A 19,394-nucleotide genomic window follows, 5' to 3' on the forward strand; every position below is an offset into this window, starting at 1 on the left:
TGTGGCACCTGGTAGTAAAGGACCATTTCTCTGTAACCACACAAGGTATTATAGCAAATTTCTCAGAAGAACATACCATGATCCTCAGATACAAAATGTACTTAGGTGGTCATTCCACCAGTAAAGACACATACATAATGTTTTCTTTTTGTAATGCACTTGCTGCAGATGAGTCTAAGCTGGGGGAGCCTCACATGTCCAACAACGTAAAAAACGTCTGTATTCAAGAGAAGTAAATAGGATTTTCTATTTACTTCTGATGTAATGACAAATCTAAAAGCAGTACTATACAACATTACTGTACTCAACATACTGAGTGTAAGTTTACCACAGAAACCACCATAAGAAAAAATGAATATAATTCAAAATGTCAGTCTGGCAGTAAAGGCACATGAACTAAAGCCATAGGGTCCTGTCTTTAAAAGACTCTCCTGAGGATTCAGAAATTTCACTTCTGTGATTGCAGCCAAAACAAAACTATTGCATTGTATGTGCAACAAGCCTCAATGTTTATTAGCAATACATGCGGTCAGGCCATTGTGCAGATTGAACAGCTCCTCATCACAGCCCCACCATAGAATCATGGTCACATTATCGTAGATTTCAAAATGGCCTGGTTAAAGAACGAGGAGCAGAAGTAAGCATGGAATGTTCTGAAGCACCTCTAGTAGCTGACATCTTCAAGTGCAGCAATATATAAATATACAGAAAAATATTCTATATAAATGACAAGTGGATGGCTAAGGGTAGAGTAGAGGTTGCACTACGCATCTAGTAACAAAAACTACAGACGGGTACAGGAGAGTGAAAAGGGAGTTGCCCAAGAAAACAGGGCAGCAAAACACAATGGAAAAGATGGTATGACAATAAAAACATTTAGAAAATGTGAAATTAGAGAGAAGAGTAATGAAAATATGATTAATAGAATAATAACATATTTATTCCTTGTAAAAAGTTTATATGTTCTTCAAATGCTATTCCTAATTATACTTTCTTGATTATACTGCTTATGCTTGTTTGTAAATAATCTGTCATGCTTTAACTAATAATAATTAGAACTAAATAATAGTAAATAATATGTTTTATTTTTAACTCTATTAATATAAACAGTAAGTAATATTCCATTGTATATACTTCTTATAGCTTTCTCTTACATTTTTTTTTATTTCTGCCTTACACCCTTTTATTTTCTACTCTCTTTTTCTTTTCTTTATTAATATATAGAAATGCTTTTGATCATATAGACACAGTAAATAATAAGATTTGCATAAAAATTGAGTTGGGACAAAAATATTGAGTTTTATTACTTATTAATAATTTTGGGTTAATTCCACTTACATAGAGGCTGTAATAACCTGTAAAATACATTGTGAAGGTTTTGTCATGTTTAGATGCATTTACTCTGCTAAATGAATGTTTGTCACTAGTTTTTAATAAGTTTCACGCCAAAATGTTACGGGAGACAATCTGGGATGTGGGCTGTCTCATGCACAGTGTCCATGAGCTACTTCAAAAGCTTCAACTCTCAGAATTCTCACAGAGAAGCTGAAAGCAGTTAGTCTAACCTTTGACCTAGATATCACACTGACACATCACAGATTCAGGAAGAACACTCTACCAGGAAATAGAAATGATACAAATGCGACTATGTGAAGGAAAATGAACTCTTTAACATATAAATGTGAGTTATTTTATATAATTACTTAAATATCTATGTTATAATTCATAAAATATGTCAGTTATAATGAGTTTAAATGATGCAGTTTCTTGTAGTAAGTAAATGTCTTATTTTAGAAGGCATAGAAAATGAAACATTTATTCAAGTGTTTTTGAAAATCTACTTAACAGCAGCATAATAATCTGTGTTAAAAACTTATGTTCCAAACATATACATTACTATAACTCATTTAATTCATCTGATTGACAAGCATAAATAATTTTATAACTCTATTCTGGAAGAAATTGTCATGTGATATATTTTAAAGCAGTAGTATAGCATGGTTGTAAAATCTGGTTACTAAAATGTGTTTGCTGTGCATGATTTTGTATAAAGCAGACAGATTTATTGTAGGGACAGCAAGTAGGATAGTGCTCAGCAAGGACACAACTCAGTGAGATCAGATATATATATATATATGTGTGTGTGTGTGTGTGTGTGTATGTGTATGCATGTATATATATATATATATATATATATGTGTGTATGTGCATATATATATATGTGTGTGTGTGTGTGTGTATATATATATATATATGTGTGTGTGTGTGTGTGTGTGTGTGTGTGAATATATGTATATATATGTGTGTTTGTGTATGTGTGTGTGTGTGTGTATATATATATATATATATATATATATATATATATATATATATATATATGTGTGTGTGTGTGTATGTGTGTGTGTGTGTATGTATATATGTATATATGTGTGTGTGATGGCTTCTTTTTTTTTTTTTTTTTTTTTTACAATAATGCAATTGTTTCTGAGAATCTGCATAACTATGCAGTATGATTTATAACAATTTCTATGAATACAATATTTTATTCTATTGACAATAATGAGTTTGAGTAAATGCTCATATACAAGCAATTCAAGGTTTTTTGGAAGCTGTTGATTGCATTTACATGACAGAAAATAGATGCATCTTAATATATGTAATGTCTGAATCATATTAGCCAAAGTTTTTGATTTAAATGAATGTTAGAACTTATTTTTCTCTCCTCTTGATTTCTAACATCAAGATTATTTGAATGCTATTTGAATACAAGTGTTTTATATTACATAGATGTATATAGTAGTATGAACAGTTTTTAAAAAAAAAGTTTATTTTAGTTTATATGATGCTGTTTTACCAAATGTGTAGTCTTGTCTTGCTAGATAATTGAATTGAAAACTGTTAACCTCAGTTAAATATAACTAGTATTAAATTGATAAGGTGGTAGCTGAGGTACTGCTGCTTAGGGTAGGGGGTTAACTTGAGTGGTAAATACTACTCTAAGTTGGAGTTTATAACTCCAGGCTGGATGCAAGGTTTAATCCTTACATTATTTTCACTTGTTCATTGTTATTTGTATATAGTTTTGACATCCACAATATATTTTGTACACTCATTGTCACTACAAACAAAATTGAATCCTATACAAAATCCCATAAGAGATTCAATAAATACAGCTATATTTAAAGGTACACCTAAAGGAGGAGATGTAACATTACTTATCTTGTTATTTGTTATTTTGATCATAAGATTCTTAAGTTTTAAACATGCCAAATGACATCTTTAAAAGGAATTTCTTTAAACATTAATGGATTGAATAATCTGTGTAAAAGGGCAAGCCTAATAAAATACATTAATTTACATAAGGCCAACTTAGTCTTCCTGCAAGAAACCCATCTCTTGAAAAAAGATATTGATAAACTAGCCACAAACAAATATACAGTATTGGTTAGTTCAGAGCACACTCAGAAAAAAGAGGAGTGGCTATTTTATGGAATAAAAGTATGCCCATTCCTAAAACCATTAAGTCTTATCAGGATGACAAAGGAATGTTTTGTATGGTTACAATACAAATTAATGGGAAGACTTACACTTTAATTAATGTATATTGGATACCTGGAATTGGTATTAATACAGTGAAACATCATCTTGATAAGATCATATCATTCTCTATAGGAGATATTATTTTAGCTGGTGACTTTAATTGTATACTACATGAAAGTGATACTACCACTATAGGGACAAGAAGAATTACATCTAATGCAAAACATTTAAATGATTTTGCTAATTCTTATCATTTGAATAATATTAATAATCAGATAGATTCAAAATCATTACCATACACCTTTTTTTCTAACAGATACAAAACTTATTCAAAAATAGATAGGGTCTTTATTTCTAACCAGATGGTAACAGATTTAATTAATTCCAAAATCATTTCATGTCCTATATCTGATCATAATTCAATTGTTTTTGAATTCATGATAAAAAATACTCATAATGTTCAGATCAAAAGGATACCAGCATACTTAACTCAACTAAAAGACTATAAAGAATATATACTTTCAGAAGTAAAACATTTTTTAGACATAAATAATACTCCTGAAGTCTCCATTGTTTATGTTTGGGATGCCTTCAAATCATATCTATATGGACAAAGTATCAGATGGTATAATAATAAAAGGAAATCTTGGGATAAGGAATTGTTAGATATTCAAAGTAAATTAGACTCTTATAAACATAATAATAAAGAAAATATTATGGACAAGAAAGTTATTGAAGAAATAAACAAACTAAATGAGAAATACAAAGAAATTTTAACTCATAAAGTTAAAATAACTTTAGAGAAATACAAGTTTTGTCTTATTCAATAAGCCCCAAATACTTACATAGACTTAAAAATAAAACAAAAAGGTTGAATAAACAAAACCATATCAAAGAAATCTTTTCTCTAAGGAAAAGAAGAATGTTTCTAGTATACCAGAAATACTAGATGAATTTAGAAATCACTTTCACAAAATTAACCATAATAACATTAACATGGAACCTAAAGATAAAATAAAGGAGTTTATAACCACAAACATGAATAAAAAGCTTAATAAACAACAGATTAAACTATTGGACAAGAGTATTTCATATACAGAAGTTATTACACAAATAAATAAGCTTAAATCAAACAAAGCACCGGGTAATGATGGTATTATACCAGAGATATATAAAATCCTTTCTAAAAGTACATATTCATTAATACATAAGGTTTTTATTTTGGCCCAAACTGAGTTAATAACTCCCCCATCTTGGCAATATACATTTATTTCACCAATTTTAAAACCTAATAAAGATCCAACTAGATGTACTTCATATCGGCCCATCTCATTACTTAATGTTGATTATAAAATGTTTATGAGTATTTTTGCTGATAGATTGAAGACAATCATCCTCGGCATTATAGATATAGATCAGACAGGCTTCATTGTAAATAGAAATACTTTTGATAATAGAAGAAGAACTTTAACATTAATTGATTTTGCAAATAGGAAAAAGAAAGATTTAATACTTATTAGCCTTGATATAAGTTCAGCATTTGATTCAGTAAGTTGGGACTATCTGTTTACCTTACTGAAGTGCACAAACTTCTCAGATGCATTTGTAAATCTAATTGAGCATTTATACAAAGGAACTTTGGCTTATATTAAGGTAGGAACATATGTTTCACAAAAAATACCCATTTTTAAAGGTACAAAACAAGGATGTCCACTTTCTCCACTATTATTCACTTTAGTAATGGAGCCTTGGGCTAATTTGATCAGAAACAGTACTGACATAGAGGGTTTTGAAATAGATGAAAATATAACATCCAAAATTCAACTTTTTGCAGATGATGTTTTAATTACATCAGCAGGATCTAATTCTTCTATGCAGTCTCTATTTGATAAAATGATGAATTTTAAAAGTATTTCTGGTTTAATATTCAATGAAGAAAAAACTAAAATACTACCTATATATACACGAAAAAATATTCTCATTAGTGATTTTACTAAATATGTACCCAATTCAGGTCAGATAACTTATTTAGGTATAATACTATCTAAAGATATTAAATCTATTATATATAATAATTATAATACCTGTTTTCTTAATATACAAAACCTTTTTAATACCTGGAATAATATGTTTTTACTATGGAGGAGAGACTTACAATTATTAAAATGATAATATTCCCCAAGATTTTATACTTAATACAATCAATAATACTTTCACCTACAAAAATAATTATCAAGAAATTGAATACACTAATGTTAAATTTCTTATGGGCACCTAATAGACCTAGGATTGCATTAAAGAAACATACTAATTGCTGGTCTCAAGGGGTATTTCTTTTCCAGACTTTAATTTATATACTATCTCTTCTATTGTAAAAGTTATTACTTTATTAATAGATCAGTCATATGTTGCAAAATGGAAAGATTATTGGGAGCTAATTAGTATGCACTTCATGAAAATCTCCTTAACACATAAAAATATGATTGTAAATAACTCCATGTTATGGTTACTAAAGGAATTTTGTACTTCACCTATTACACCTAAACATATTGTTTGTTACCCATTAAACATTATTATTAGCTATCGTAACTTTATATTCATGCACCCTAAGTATAGGGAATGGAATTTTATTATATTCCCTATAATGTATACTCAGGGTATGCTTTTGTCATCTACTTCTGAAAGAACTCATTTAGCTATAGATAATGATCTAAAGTACTGGTATCAGTTGATATCTGATAATAAAGTTAAAATCTAGATTTCTTAAAACAAGAATTTGATCTAAGAGAAACTTGCTGGTTAGAGGTTCAGACCTTTAGACAACATCTCATTAATAAAATAGATCTAATGTCTATAACAGTTAAAGAATCTATTCCAACACTGATTGATTACTTGATATTAAATTTACAACATAAAGTTTCTGATAAAGGTAAACTTTCATACATACATAAAATTATCAGACAAGAAACTTTTTACAGTGTAGATTCATACTGGAATTATTTCACTTCTATTAATGGGGCCCACCAAATCAACAAGATAAACAATATATATTGGAATCTGCTTATAGAACTACGTCTTCCATTGTCTGGAGACTTTATACATGGAAATTTTTACATAGATCTTTTTATACACCTTTGATGATGAATAAAATAAATAATAAAGATAATGTATGTAAGAGATGTAATGTAGAAGTTAATGCTGACTGGGTTCATATGTTTTATGACTGTATAAAATTGAAAGAATACTGGAAGTCAGTTAATGAATTTTTGCAGGCTCTTTTTACAGATAATTTCATTATTTCTAAATATCTTATATTATTCAACACACCTGTACCTCAAAGTGTTAAAAAGGTTAAGCTTCCCTTGTTATGGTCTATTCTAGCAGTGGCTAGGAAAATAATAACTAGAAATTGGATTTCAGATACACCTCCTTCGTTCAATGAATTTAAAAATGTTATGAATATAGTGTGCCATATGGAAATAAACACAATTAGGACAAAAACAACTAGAAAAACATCTTATTATATTGTATGGGATAATTTACAAAATTTGTTAAAAAAATTCTAATTTCAATAGCAAGGTATTTTAGTTTAATTCATTGATCTGATTGTAGTGGATGTCTTTGTAAATACTTTAGTTGTTTTGTTGAATATTATAATAATACATATTTTAATTACTTGTATAAAATTGTTATGATATTTCTCTTATATGTTAAAACAATAAACCTGTTTTGAAAAAAAAAGAAAATGTGAAATTACACTGAATACTTAGGATACAGTAAACTAACAATAATGTACTGACCTGCACCAGTCATTTTAACATCAGAGTGTGAACAGTGGAACTGTACTATAATCTGAATGTAATTAAAAAAGGAAAATGTGTTATCATCAGGGGATTTGACCCATCAGCCCACTCCATGTGCCAGTATATCCTCAGTTTTCTAGTAGAAGCAGTCAGACTAAAAGGGGTCATAAAACACAACCATCAGGGAAATGTAACACATGTGCAGACTGATAGGAAGAAAATAAATACAGGTCTCAAGAGCTCAGAACCCATGATTCTAATGATATTCTCTTCATCAGTGGGTTAGCAAGGGGAGCCACTGAAGTAGTCAGACTAAAAGGGAACATAAATCACACATATCAGGGGAAATGTAGCACCCTTGCAGATTGGAAAACTAACAGTGTGAAATGACTTACAACCTCCAGGGGATTCAAATACCTCACCCAGTGCACTGACAATGTTAAATAACTCTACCACAGCAGGTCTTTCACTTAGGATTCTCTTATCCTTTTCTCTCATTATCCATTTCTCTTTGCCTATACTCAGATATCAATCCCCAATAGGGAAGACAGCCTCTAGCCTGCAATCCAAATGTCTTCTTGACTTCTTCCCATTCTGTTACATTTCCCTCTCTAGATATTTGCTCCCAGTACTTTGGTTCCTTTGCCAGTTTTCTCTAGTACATTTCAGCCTCCTCTTGACTATTTTCTGAATCCCTAACAGCAGTCATCTCTATTGGCAAAATCTCCTTTCTCTATTCTTGTGCTGGCTTAGTTCTTAGAATGTTATATTCATAAAGTAAGAGTAATTATTCTATGTGTCTGTTGTTGTTGTTCCCTTTAAGGTTCTGTATCAAAAATCCCACTCTGTCAGTGCGTATGTAATGTTTATTCGGATTATAGGTTGGAAATGGGAGTACAGAACAGAGGTGAAAAGGGAAATCAAACAGAGGATAGAACACAAGGTGAGACAATATGGAATGAGCATGATGGAGCCAAGACAGGAGAGCATATATCTCAAATTCTTAACTCAACAATGGTAGATGAATCCATAAATAAATTTGGCTAAAAAGTGCATATTCCCGACAGAATGTACATATTGATTATAGGAATGTTTCATTTTAGGGTATTGGAACACTTGGATGCAAAAATGTGAAATAGTGCTGAATGGATTTGAACCCGTGTCTTAATCACTCATACTCCCTGAACAGAAGCATTAGCAAGGTAAACAACAGAATCATTCCTTTGAAAGGTGTCAGTATAGCTCATTTCAATGTAATGGAACCCATGATAGCAAGAAAAGAAAAAGTACTGAATGTATTTGGACACATGCCTTAGTCACTTATATTTCATGAACAAGAAGAGCATTACTGAGAAATGGCATACAAATCATTCATATACAAGGTGTCAGTATAGAATAATTCAGGAAAATGGAACATGATAGCAGGAAAAGAGAAACAGCATGCGATGGATTTGAACCCATACCTTAGTTACTTATTTTCCCTGAAGCAGAAGGTTAGCCAGACAAATGACAGAATCATACATGTAGAAGATAGATGTCACTACAACACATTTATTTATTTATTTAATATTTGTTTAATGAGAAAGTTTGACTGGGACAGAGCCCATTTTTAGCAGAGGCCTGGGGAGAAATGCTCCAGATGCATGTATCTGGAATGTAGGAGGAAACCGGAGCATCTTGAGGAAACCCATGCAAATGCATGGAGGACATGCAGACTCCACACAGAAGGCACCCCAGCTGAGAATCAAAATGGAGAGCCTCTTGCTGTGAGCTGACAATGCTAACTGCTGCACTACTGCACCACCCATTTCAGGCTAATGGAACATAGGAAAGCAAGAAGAGAAATAGCCCTGAATGGATTTGAACCCATACCTTTGTCAGTCATATTTCCTGAGTGGGGACATTAGAAATGTATGCCACAGAAGCACTTGTAGGAAAAGTGTCAGAAAAAAAAAACAATGCAGAGAAATGGAATACAGCTGCAGACTGAAAACATAATATTGTAAAACAACATACCACCTTCAGAACCCAGCACGCACTACACTGAAAATGGACAAATCACATCACAAATATATTGAACCATGGAGGCAATTACAAACAAAGTATTAAGTTTACCATACTTCACATTTACTTAGTGACACAACTATGCTCATCTTGGTTGTGCAATCAATGGCAATATCATTTGTGCACATCAAAAAATTTTTATCATTTTTGCCATAGAATGGAAGTGCCATTTCTCTGTGTTTATATATGGGCATGAACACTGATTTCTGCCAATTGTCATGCACAGTATGATCTCAAAAAGTTGATTTTTGTAAGCCCTTTGTGGGCATCTGTGTGTTGTTTATTTTTGACTAGATTAAAAGTTGGAAATGGAATTATAGGACAGAAATGAAAGGGGGAAGCAGGGGGTAGAACAAAAGGTAAGCAAATAAGGAAAGAACAGGATGGGGATGGTAGTAGGATGTGGCCATACCTCTCACCTTCTCATCTTAGTAATCCTGATGACTTGCAACAAATATTTTAAATTATTTACTGACTGATATCATCACTGATTTGTGAGAAAACTATCCTTTTAGGGTGAATAATTGGAGGCAATCTTGTGTACTTTATTCAAATATCTATGAAGTTGAGAGATGTGGGTAGGAGTATTATTTTGTGAACAGGTACACTTTATTATTTATTTATTTTTGAGAAGAAGAAAGTTGAAGAAGGAAGTCAGGGAAGTAAGAGGTGGGTAAGAGGGGGAATTGGGTCACAGGGAAAGACACACATGACAGACATGATGTGAGTTAACACAATGAAGAGGGGGGAATGCAATGGTGAAAGAGACATCAGACAAACAGAGGGAAGACAATGGTGAGGGAGGACTTTACAGCATTCAGGGTGGGCATAGACAGAAACAGACAGAAATACCTGGTTAAGGGATAGGACTGAGTGTTCCAAGATGCAATTTCAGCCAGATTGGAACCAGTGGATGATTACTCAGCACCATGAAAACCATCACCACTGTCATGCTTCAGAAGGTGGAGCCAGTGCTAGGCAGGGACACAACTCAACGAGTCACTGGAGCATGGTCTCTCTACAGCCAATGCAGGCATCCAAGCTCCTGTCTATTATCTCCCCTGCACATGCACTGCCAGCTCCTGATGGGTGAAAAAACTGTCACCCCCACTTGCACTGCTACTGGCAGGTAACACAGCACCACCCTCTGGTCCAGGGCTATCAGATGAAGGTGGTGCAGGTTGGGTAGGTGGTATGTAGGCAACTGTGGCAGGTTGGGACCGAGATTTGCTGGGTACCTGTGATGGAGGTGGTGCTGGTTTTTGGTTGTATCATAGTTACCAGCATCTGCAGATAAAGAAGTGCATCATTGAAGACAGAGGTGATACAGCAGACACACTTCATTATGAACAGGTGGTCTGACAAATGTAGCACATACATTCAAGATTTCCTTTATCATTTATATATTGTATTTAAGGGCTACTTTTTGTGTCAGACAATGTCATCCCACTGAGTCAGATGAAACAAGACATGTTAAATAAAATTTATGAGTCATGCAATGGCTTAACAAAATGCAAAGTAAGACGTGAACAAATCAAAATGCTTGCCCATAACTTAATAGTTTTGCAGCAGTCAGAAACTAAATAAGAAGGAAGAAATTATATCTCATGAAATTCTGGATCTCCTATGGTACAGATTTGGCATTCACTTTTATCAATATTTTGTGGTATGTGTAAACTTATATTCTACATTTTCAGAGGTGGTATAACAAAAGAACACACTAAATCAACTTGTTAAATTTGTCCAAAAGTATAGTTTCACTAGGATGTGTTATATTGCTGATGAGGTCACAGATAACTAATGCTCACTCTGTGCTATTTGGTTAGCTGAAGCAATACGTTTTGTAATTATGTACAACATTTGTTGCGAGTGATGATGGCTGAGGTAGTGAAAGTCATAAAGTGGTGACGACAGCTGAAAAGATGGGCAGTGCTAGGCAATTTAACAAATATGGAAGGATAGACATGTACAGATGGTAACTGAGAAGATGGATGACCTTCACAGTAGTGTCCCAGAGATGGTAACATGATAAATCACTCAAATGGCATGGAGATAATGAAAAGCTTGTAAGAGACGAAGTTCAGTCTGTGGTATATATATATATATATATATATATATATATATATATATATATATGTGTGTGTGTGTGTGTGTATATATATATATATATATATATATATATAAGCTCTGAGCCCTTTCTTATTTGCAATGGTGATGGACCGGTTGACAGACGAGATCAGACAGGAGTCCCCATGGACTATGATGTTTGCAGATGACATTGTGATCTGTAGTGATAATAGGGAACAGGTGAAGGAGACCCTGGAGAGGTGAAGATATGTTCTAGAGAGAAGAGGAATGAAGGTCAGCAGGACTAAGACAGAATATATGTGTGTAAATGAGAGGGAGGACACAGGAACGGTGAGGATGCAATGAGTAGAGGTGGCGAAGGTGGATGAGTTTAAATACTTGGGATCAATAGTTCAGAGTAATGGTGAGTATGGAAGAGAGGTGAAAAAGAGAGTACAGGCAGGATGGAGTGAGTGGAGAAGAGTGTCAGGAGTGATTTGTGATAGACGAGTACCAGTAAGAGTGAAAGGGAAGGTCTACAAGAGGGTAGTGAGACCAGCTATGTTATATGGGTTGGAGACAGTGGCATTGACAACAATGCAGGGGTTAGAGCTGGATGTGGCAGAGTTAAAGATGTTAAGATTTGCACTGGGTGTGACAAGGGTAGACAGGATTGGGAATAAGTATATTAGAGGGTCAGCCCAGGTTGGAAGGTTTGGAGACAAAGCCAGAGAGGCAAGATTACGTTGGTTTGGACATGTGCTGAGGAGGGATGCTGAGTATATTGGGAAAAAGATGCTAAGGATGAAGCTACCAGGTAACGGGAAAAGAGGAGGGCCTAAGATAAGGTTTATGGATGTGGTGAGAGAGGACATGCAGGTGGTTGGTGTGACAGAGGAAGATACAGAGGACAGGAAGAAATGGAAACAGATGATCCGCTGTGGCGACCCCTAACAGGAACAGCCGAAAGATGATGATTTTTTTCGTTGTTCTTCATAAATGTTGTTATTTTCTGGCTAATCACTGACTGAAGTTACAAAATAATGACAGACATTTTGAGTTTCAGACTTTGATATCTTTCAGAAAATGCATTCTAACACATTCTGTTATTCTCACATTTTTCTAAGTTTATAGGAGCAATATTTAAAATTTTCGCCAATGCTTAGGCCTTTGTTCCCCTCATTTTATACTTTGTACAGATTTTTTGCACTAACAGGTTGCAAGGTATACTCCAGACTTTTGCCGAATATGTTTGGGGTTATTCCTCATAAAATGTGTTGTCTTCTTGCAAATAACTGACAGAAATCACTAAATAATGACAGACATTTGAGTGTCAAGACTTTGGTATCTTTCAGAAAATGTGCTCTAATACAAGCCCTGTTATTCTAGCAAGTTTATAGAAGCAGTATTAAAAATAAGTCCCTAACACTTGGGCCTTTGTCTCCCTCATTTATGTTTTGTACAGATTTCCTGTGCTAACAAGTAGAGAGATTTACATTATTGTGTGTACTGCCTCCATATTATGTAGTTGTGTTTTGCAAATGTTTAAGCATCTGTCTTAAAGCTAACTCTCTTGGGTGTGGGAGTGGGGGACCATGTATTACTTTTATTTATATTTGTTTTCTATTCGAATTTTATACAGCTATCTGAAAACACAAATAATCCCATATTGAGTATGTGTATGTATAGAACTCTTTATTAAATAAATTATTTAGAACGATGTCCTGTTTCTGTGTGGCTGAACATGTGCGTGTGTGCTCATTAATGTCCTATTTGCATATGTATATATTATGTTGATTAGGTGTACCGATTTTACGGCCCTTTGTCCTTGATTCTCTCTAATTTAGTTGTTGACAAGTAGGGGGTACATTGTGGAACACTTAGTAACAGCTTCACCTGGGAAGCCAACAAGATGGTTAAAAAAATAAGTATGAAGTGATATATTTTAAGTATCATTTACCAAAGCTATAAGTTATAATGATTACATATCCATAACAATGACAGTATGATAAACTCTTCTGATATGATAAAACCTCTCACATAGAGTTTATAAATCTTAAAATGAGAAATATTCCTCATAATGAGGTACCGTTGAGAGGTGCACAGCGGTGCTAAACGAGCACCTGAAATATCGGGTACATGCAATAGATGTTAACAATTCGTATTTCATACCTAACTTTTCTTCAAAACGACTACAACCTTTACGTTCCTTAGCCCTCATTATTTGCATGCATTTGCCTTTTTAATTCCATTTCTTAAACGCATGAGGTTGAATGTATTCAATACAGCGTGAAATGTGTAAATATCTGAGATTATGTAATTTCAAGCGTATATGTACGTGAGATTGCGCTTTTCTCTCCAAGTCTCTGCTGAAAACGGATTTTGTCCAGTCAGACTACCCTGGTAAACAAAGACAAACAGACAAATAAATAAACACAAACTAATAGTTATGCTACCCGTACGTCTGTCACTTTTAGATAATCCCAAATTTACTAGGAACGCATCTAGGCACGCTGACGCAAGTGCGTCTTGTTTTGGAGTGCCAGCAACGTAACGCAATCATGGCGGCTTTTTAGATCGCGCTGGAAAAGATAGGTTTAACACTGAAAAGTTTCAGAAAACGTTAAGCTTTTGAAAGTCGGTTCTTGGAAGTTTTTATAGATTCCCAAGGAGGAAAAACGCGTGGCCTTGCCTTGTTTGGATTTGTTAATGCAATTCTTTGCTAACTTCTGTATTCTGTGCTGGTGTTGCAGATGTGACGTCCAGTGGTAAGATTGTTTATATTTTTGCTCACTCAGTACCTGGTTTATAGTGTTATGAAGTTTGCAACCGATTTCTTAATTGTTCTGTGTTGCACGGATGTAACAGTTTTTTTGTTTGTTGCTATGCAAAGCTGATGACACATGTCTGAGTAAAAGAATTGTCAGTTTTCATGTTGTGTTTTATTAGGATGTTACCTAAGCACGTCATAAACACTTGTAGCAATTTTCGCCTGTTTGTGTCTCTTTCTGTTTTGTAGCAGCCTGTATAACTTTTTTGTTTTTGCATTACACCTTGAAATTAAGTTGTATGTCTTGAAGAGAGACTAAAATAAATGGCATATTTTTGGTTACTTAGTTTTTAAAGTGCATCTATGTCTGCTTAAAATGTTGCTTGGTCTTGTATAAAACGTTATAAAACTGTTATCACGCAGATAAGTGGTGTTGCCGGTTGGTTTAGATGGCTTTGTAATGATTCTTGCATCTCTCTAAGCCGTCCTAACTAGTCTGTATAGGAACTTTTTGCACTTGAGATTGGTAGCGAGGTGACACGCTGATTAATGACACGACTAGGTAGAAGCCCATTTTCAGCGGAGGCCCAAGGAGAAAAGTCACAAATTCTTACAAAACTATTTTTAGAACAGTAATTTTATAATCTTCAAAAATATCTGTAGTTTAAATAATTATAAGAAATTAGACATAATATAAATATATTGGTTAAGAATTTCTACAAGTTATGACAATCATTTAATATTTCGATACATTTTAGACAGTTTGTAGTGAAATTAAAGGTAAGTTAGTATAATACAAACAGTAACTGCAATATGAAGTGAAGGAAAAACAGACTTATGGTAAATTGAGAAAGTCAGGAAGAGAAACTGATAGGAGTAATGAGGTATAGGGAATGAAAAAGGTACTTGTTTACATTTGGAGATGTAGTTTGCCCTGGTTTTGAACAAAAACCGAGCTTTGATTTTTAAGATCCAGCTGCCACAGCTTCTTATTTGGTACAAAATATTATTGCTTGGCTCAGAGGTATAGTGAATTATGTGGGTCTAATATAGATATGTTTATTTTAATACACTGCGTTTTTGGGCTGTTTTGTAATTTCTAGAATTTTGCCTTTTTTTCTTTTCTTTTTAAGGAAAATAATAGATAGTCTGCTTCTGTGATGTCACCATATATTATTCTATATAACTATGTTAGCTGGTAGAACATCATCCTCCCAGGTTACACACTTGACTATTTTTTTATTTCAAAGCATAAGAGGTGATTCTGTAAGCCTTGCCTATATACTCGACCAGAGTAGTGACTGATTAGTTGCAGTCAACATCTGTGTTTAGGAAGCTATGTGGGAAGGCAGTATTTAGAGAAACTTTGTTTTGTTAAATGTAACTATAACATTACTTGTGTTTTAATATTGATTCATATTTTCGGTGGTTTTGAAGTTTTGTTATGTATGAATGATGTTTTGAAATCGGCTTGATAAGTTTTTAAGTTTGTCTTTTACTGTGTTTCCCATTATACAGTATAGTCCAGTTCATACAATATTGTCTGTTATACAGTTGAGACATATGAGATTGTTGGAAAAGTCGGGGCATGCTGAAGTCTGCATAATATTTTTTTCTTTCACTGTTTTTATCATTTAATTGGCAGACAGGGTCAACATTTTTTTATAAAGTTAAGTATTGTGTTAATTTAAGTAGTGGCGATGCTCTAGGAATGCGGTGCCAGATTAACTGATGGGAGTCACCCTAAAGGGGTGGGGGATATGTCAGCAAATGCAGTGACTAGTGTTGATTTATATGTTGATGGGGAAGAGTGGTGCAGTGTATGCCTCTCCCAGTAGGGAAGAATATTCAAAGGACTGTTATAACAAAGACTTTTGACTATTTGTTTTGGTAACTTTTTTTCCGTCATTTGGGAAAACTGTTGCAGTACTTTGCAGACATGTTGTAATAACCAGGGTTCAACTTGTATTAAAGATCATTTTTTGGGGGGGACTTTCACTATCTGCTACTCCTATATTGTTTACTGATTTATGTACAATTTATTTAAACACAATATTAACTCATGATTTGTATTGCTTTTTTAATGTCTGTTTAGCTTATTAGCATATATATTCTGATGTAACAGATTTTTGCATGGTGCCCTTTACATATTTCACAGCTTCATTTCTCTTGTAGGTTCATAGGTTGTTACTAGGCTATCGGCCCTAGGGCCTATACAAGCCCAGCCGAAAAGGTACCCTGGCTTTTGCCACCCAAGAAAATTATTTTCCTGTGCCACTGTCGAGCAGAGCCACAGAAGTGATCCCCGGGGTGAATTTCCTATTTCCCATCCAATCAGCAAGATTTTTCTTGAAGAGTGCTAATGAGGAGCCTTGTTTGATATAGAAAGGTAGTTTATTCCAGAGTATGGGAAGTCTCTGGGACAGGAATCTATTCCTCCAGCATGTTCTGTTTTATTGTGGTGACAAGGTTTAGGTCCCTAGAACGTGTAGCTTGGAGGGATTGGGATTTCTTTAAGTGGAGCATGTCCAACAGCTCTGGGTTTGACATAGCTTTGTATGTTAGGCAGAGATCATCTCTGAGTAGGCGATATGCGACAGAGTAAAGCTGGAGTTTTTTGAGATGGTCTGCGTAGGGCATCTGTTTGAGGCCGGTAATCCTCTTTGTGAGGTATTTCTGCGGCATTTCCAGTTGTTGTAGATGTCTTGTGAGGTACATACCAAAAGGGGTGTTGTACTCCTAATAATGGGTCTAATGAGTGATGAGTAGAGGGGAACAATGACCTCTCTTTTTTTTTTTTTTTTTTTTTTTTTTTTTTTCTGGATGAGAAAACTTTTGTGATGAGATGTGCCACGTAGAAGGATTTAGTGACTACTGTGGCGATGTGATCATCAGAGGAGAGACTACTGTCCAACTGTGTCCCAAGGTCTCTTATCACACTTTCGGTGTTGAGTATACTACTGCCTATGTTGTAGTTCATGGGCACAGAGTTTTTACCAAAGGGATGACCATGCACTTTTTGGCATTGAGCTTCAGGCCATGGCTTTGATACCAGGTATCTGTCCCAGTGAGGCCCTTTTGTAGGATGCCCTCATCATTAGGAGTTTTGATTATGGGTCCTAGTTTGCAGTCATCTGCGAACTTCATTAGCCAAAGATCTTCTGTGTTGGCCTGTACTTCAGAGAAGTAGATAGCAAATAGGAGAGGACCCAGGACTGAATCCTGTGGTACTCCACTTGTCACTCTGAAGTCGGATTTGGAGTCTGCTACTTTGACAATGTGGGTTCTGTCAGTGAGCCAGTTGGCAACCCATCTTGTGACATAGGGGATTTATTCCTAGTTTAGTGAGTTTAACTATAATTCCAGAGTGGGGGATGGTGTCGAAAAGCCTTGGTAAGATCTAGATACGCTGCGTGAACCACCTTGCTCTCTTCTACGGCTTTGGTGATTTCTTCAAAGAAGTCTATCAGGTTTAGGAAACATGATCTGCCTTTTACGTACCCGAACTTAGTTGGGTCCAGAGTTTGGAGATTACCAATGTCTTTGTTTATAAGTTCCATGGCCTTGCAGACCAGGCTCGTCAGACTAATGGGGGGGGGGGGGGGTAGTTCCCGGGGTCCGTGGTGGCTCCTCCCTTGTAGAGTGGGATAACAGTCGCTGTGTGCCATTCAGTGGGCACAAAGCCTGAGGTGAGACTATGATTAAACATGGTACTTAGGTGGGGTGCCAGTTTGTTCTGTAGTTCGTGTAAAATGCAGCCTGGGGTGTTGTCTGGTCCCATGGATGCTGTATTCTTAGCTTTGGAGAGTGTATTTTTTACCTGTGCAGCTGTGATTTTAGGAACTTTGCATTCTTCCGGTATAGAGATGGGCATTTTAGGGGGTGAGAGGGGTAAAGTTAGCACTGAACCTATCTGCGAGGATGTTGGCAATATCATTTGGGTCTGTATATTTAGTGCTGTTGTACTGTAACTCAGAGCAGATCTGAGTGTTGCCATTGAGATTCCTGAGATAGCCATAGAATGTTTTGTAGTTGTCTTTAGAATCCGTGGCAATTTTGTTTTCGTAACTAACTTTGGAGGTTTTTATCAGGGATCGCAGCTTCTTACTGAGGCTGACCAGGGAGCTCCTCCACTCATGGGATTTTACTCTCTTTTGCAACATTTTCTTTCTTCTGTTGTACAGTTTGTTTATGGCAGGGGACCAACAGATTGGCTTCCTTTTTATTGGAGGATAACGTCTTGGTTCTATTTTGGATAGCACGATCCATGCACTCGTGTAAGTGCTTATAAAGTGCAATTGTGTAGGATTCAGTAATCATAACTGTATTGTCCATCTGCATGGGTGTCATGAAGTTCACCATTTCTGTCTTAAGAAGTATGAAGTTGGCTTTGGAGAAATTTTTTACCGTGGTTTCCTTAATGGGGGGGTGGGGACAGGATGTGGATATCTAGGGTGATTAGCATATGGTCGGATCAGACCAATGAGGTGTTGACTTCAGGTGTGGATCACCGGTCACTCATGTTAGTAATGACTAGATCAAGGATATTCAAAAACCACCAAACAAAGGAATAATGTATATAACAACGAACTTCAGGATTTAGACTGCAGAAGTTTTATGATATTTTATTCCAAAACTAATGTTCTAGATCTAGGATATTGTTGCCCCTGTTCGGGGTGTGGATAAGTTGATCCAGTGCATTGGAGTTTATAAATTTTAGAAAGCATTGAGCGAAGGAGTTGGTACAGGAGTAGTTTTCCCAGTTAATGGTGGGGTAGTTGAAATCGCCCATTGTTAGGGTGTTTGGTTGAACCATAATAATTTCCAGTACATCAAGAAAAGAGGAGTGGGAATCCTGGGGCATGGTGGGGGATCTGTAGCGAGCTACAATTTGGATTGCAGTTTTGCCCAGAGTTAGTTGCACTTGGATAACCTTGGATGCATTATGCTGAGCAACTAGCCTGGAGGTATGGATATCCTTAATGAATAGGGACACACCTCCGCCTTTTGTGTTCTGGTCCAGGTTACATGGCCAAAAAGTGTGGTATGAGTTATAGCCTGGTAGTGCAGGGGTGTTGTCTGGAGCCTTCAACCAGGTCTCAGTCACTGCACAGATATCGATGTGCTCCATTTTTAGGAGTGCCTCGAGT

General features: G+C 35.1%; 1 protein-coding gene across 1 annotated transcript in view; it reads left to right on the forward strand.

Moving 5' to 3' along the window:
- Positions 1–14,025: 14,025 nt before the first annotated feature.
- Positions 14,026–19,394, forward strand: part of MAP3K3 (mitogen-activated protein kinase kinase kinase 3) — a 1,217,405-nt gene continuing 1,212,036 nt past the window's right edge. The window contains exon 1 of the mRNA XM_044055195.1: positions 14,026–14,242. The gene's annotated coding sequence lies outside the window, so the exon portion shown is untranslated. The remainder of the gene's footprint in view (positions 14,243–19,394) is intronic.

Source organism: Protopterus annectens, chromosome 13.part0, assembly GCF_019279795.1.
Source record: "Protopterus annectens isolate FY-2018-M chromosome 13.part0, PAN1.0, whole genome shotgun sequence".
Taxonomy (NCBI): domain Eukaryota; kingdom Metazoa; phylum Chordata; order Ceratodontiformes; family Protopteridae; genus Protopterus; species Protopterus annectens.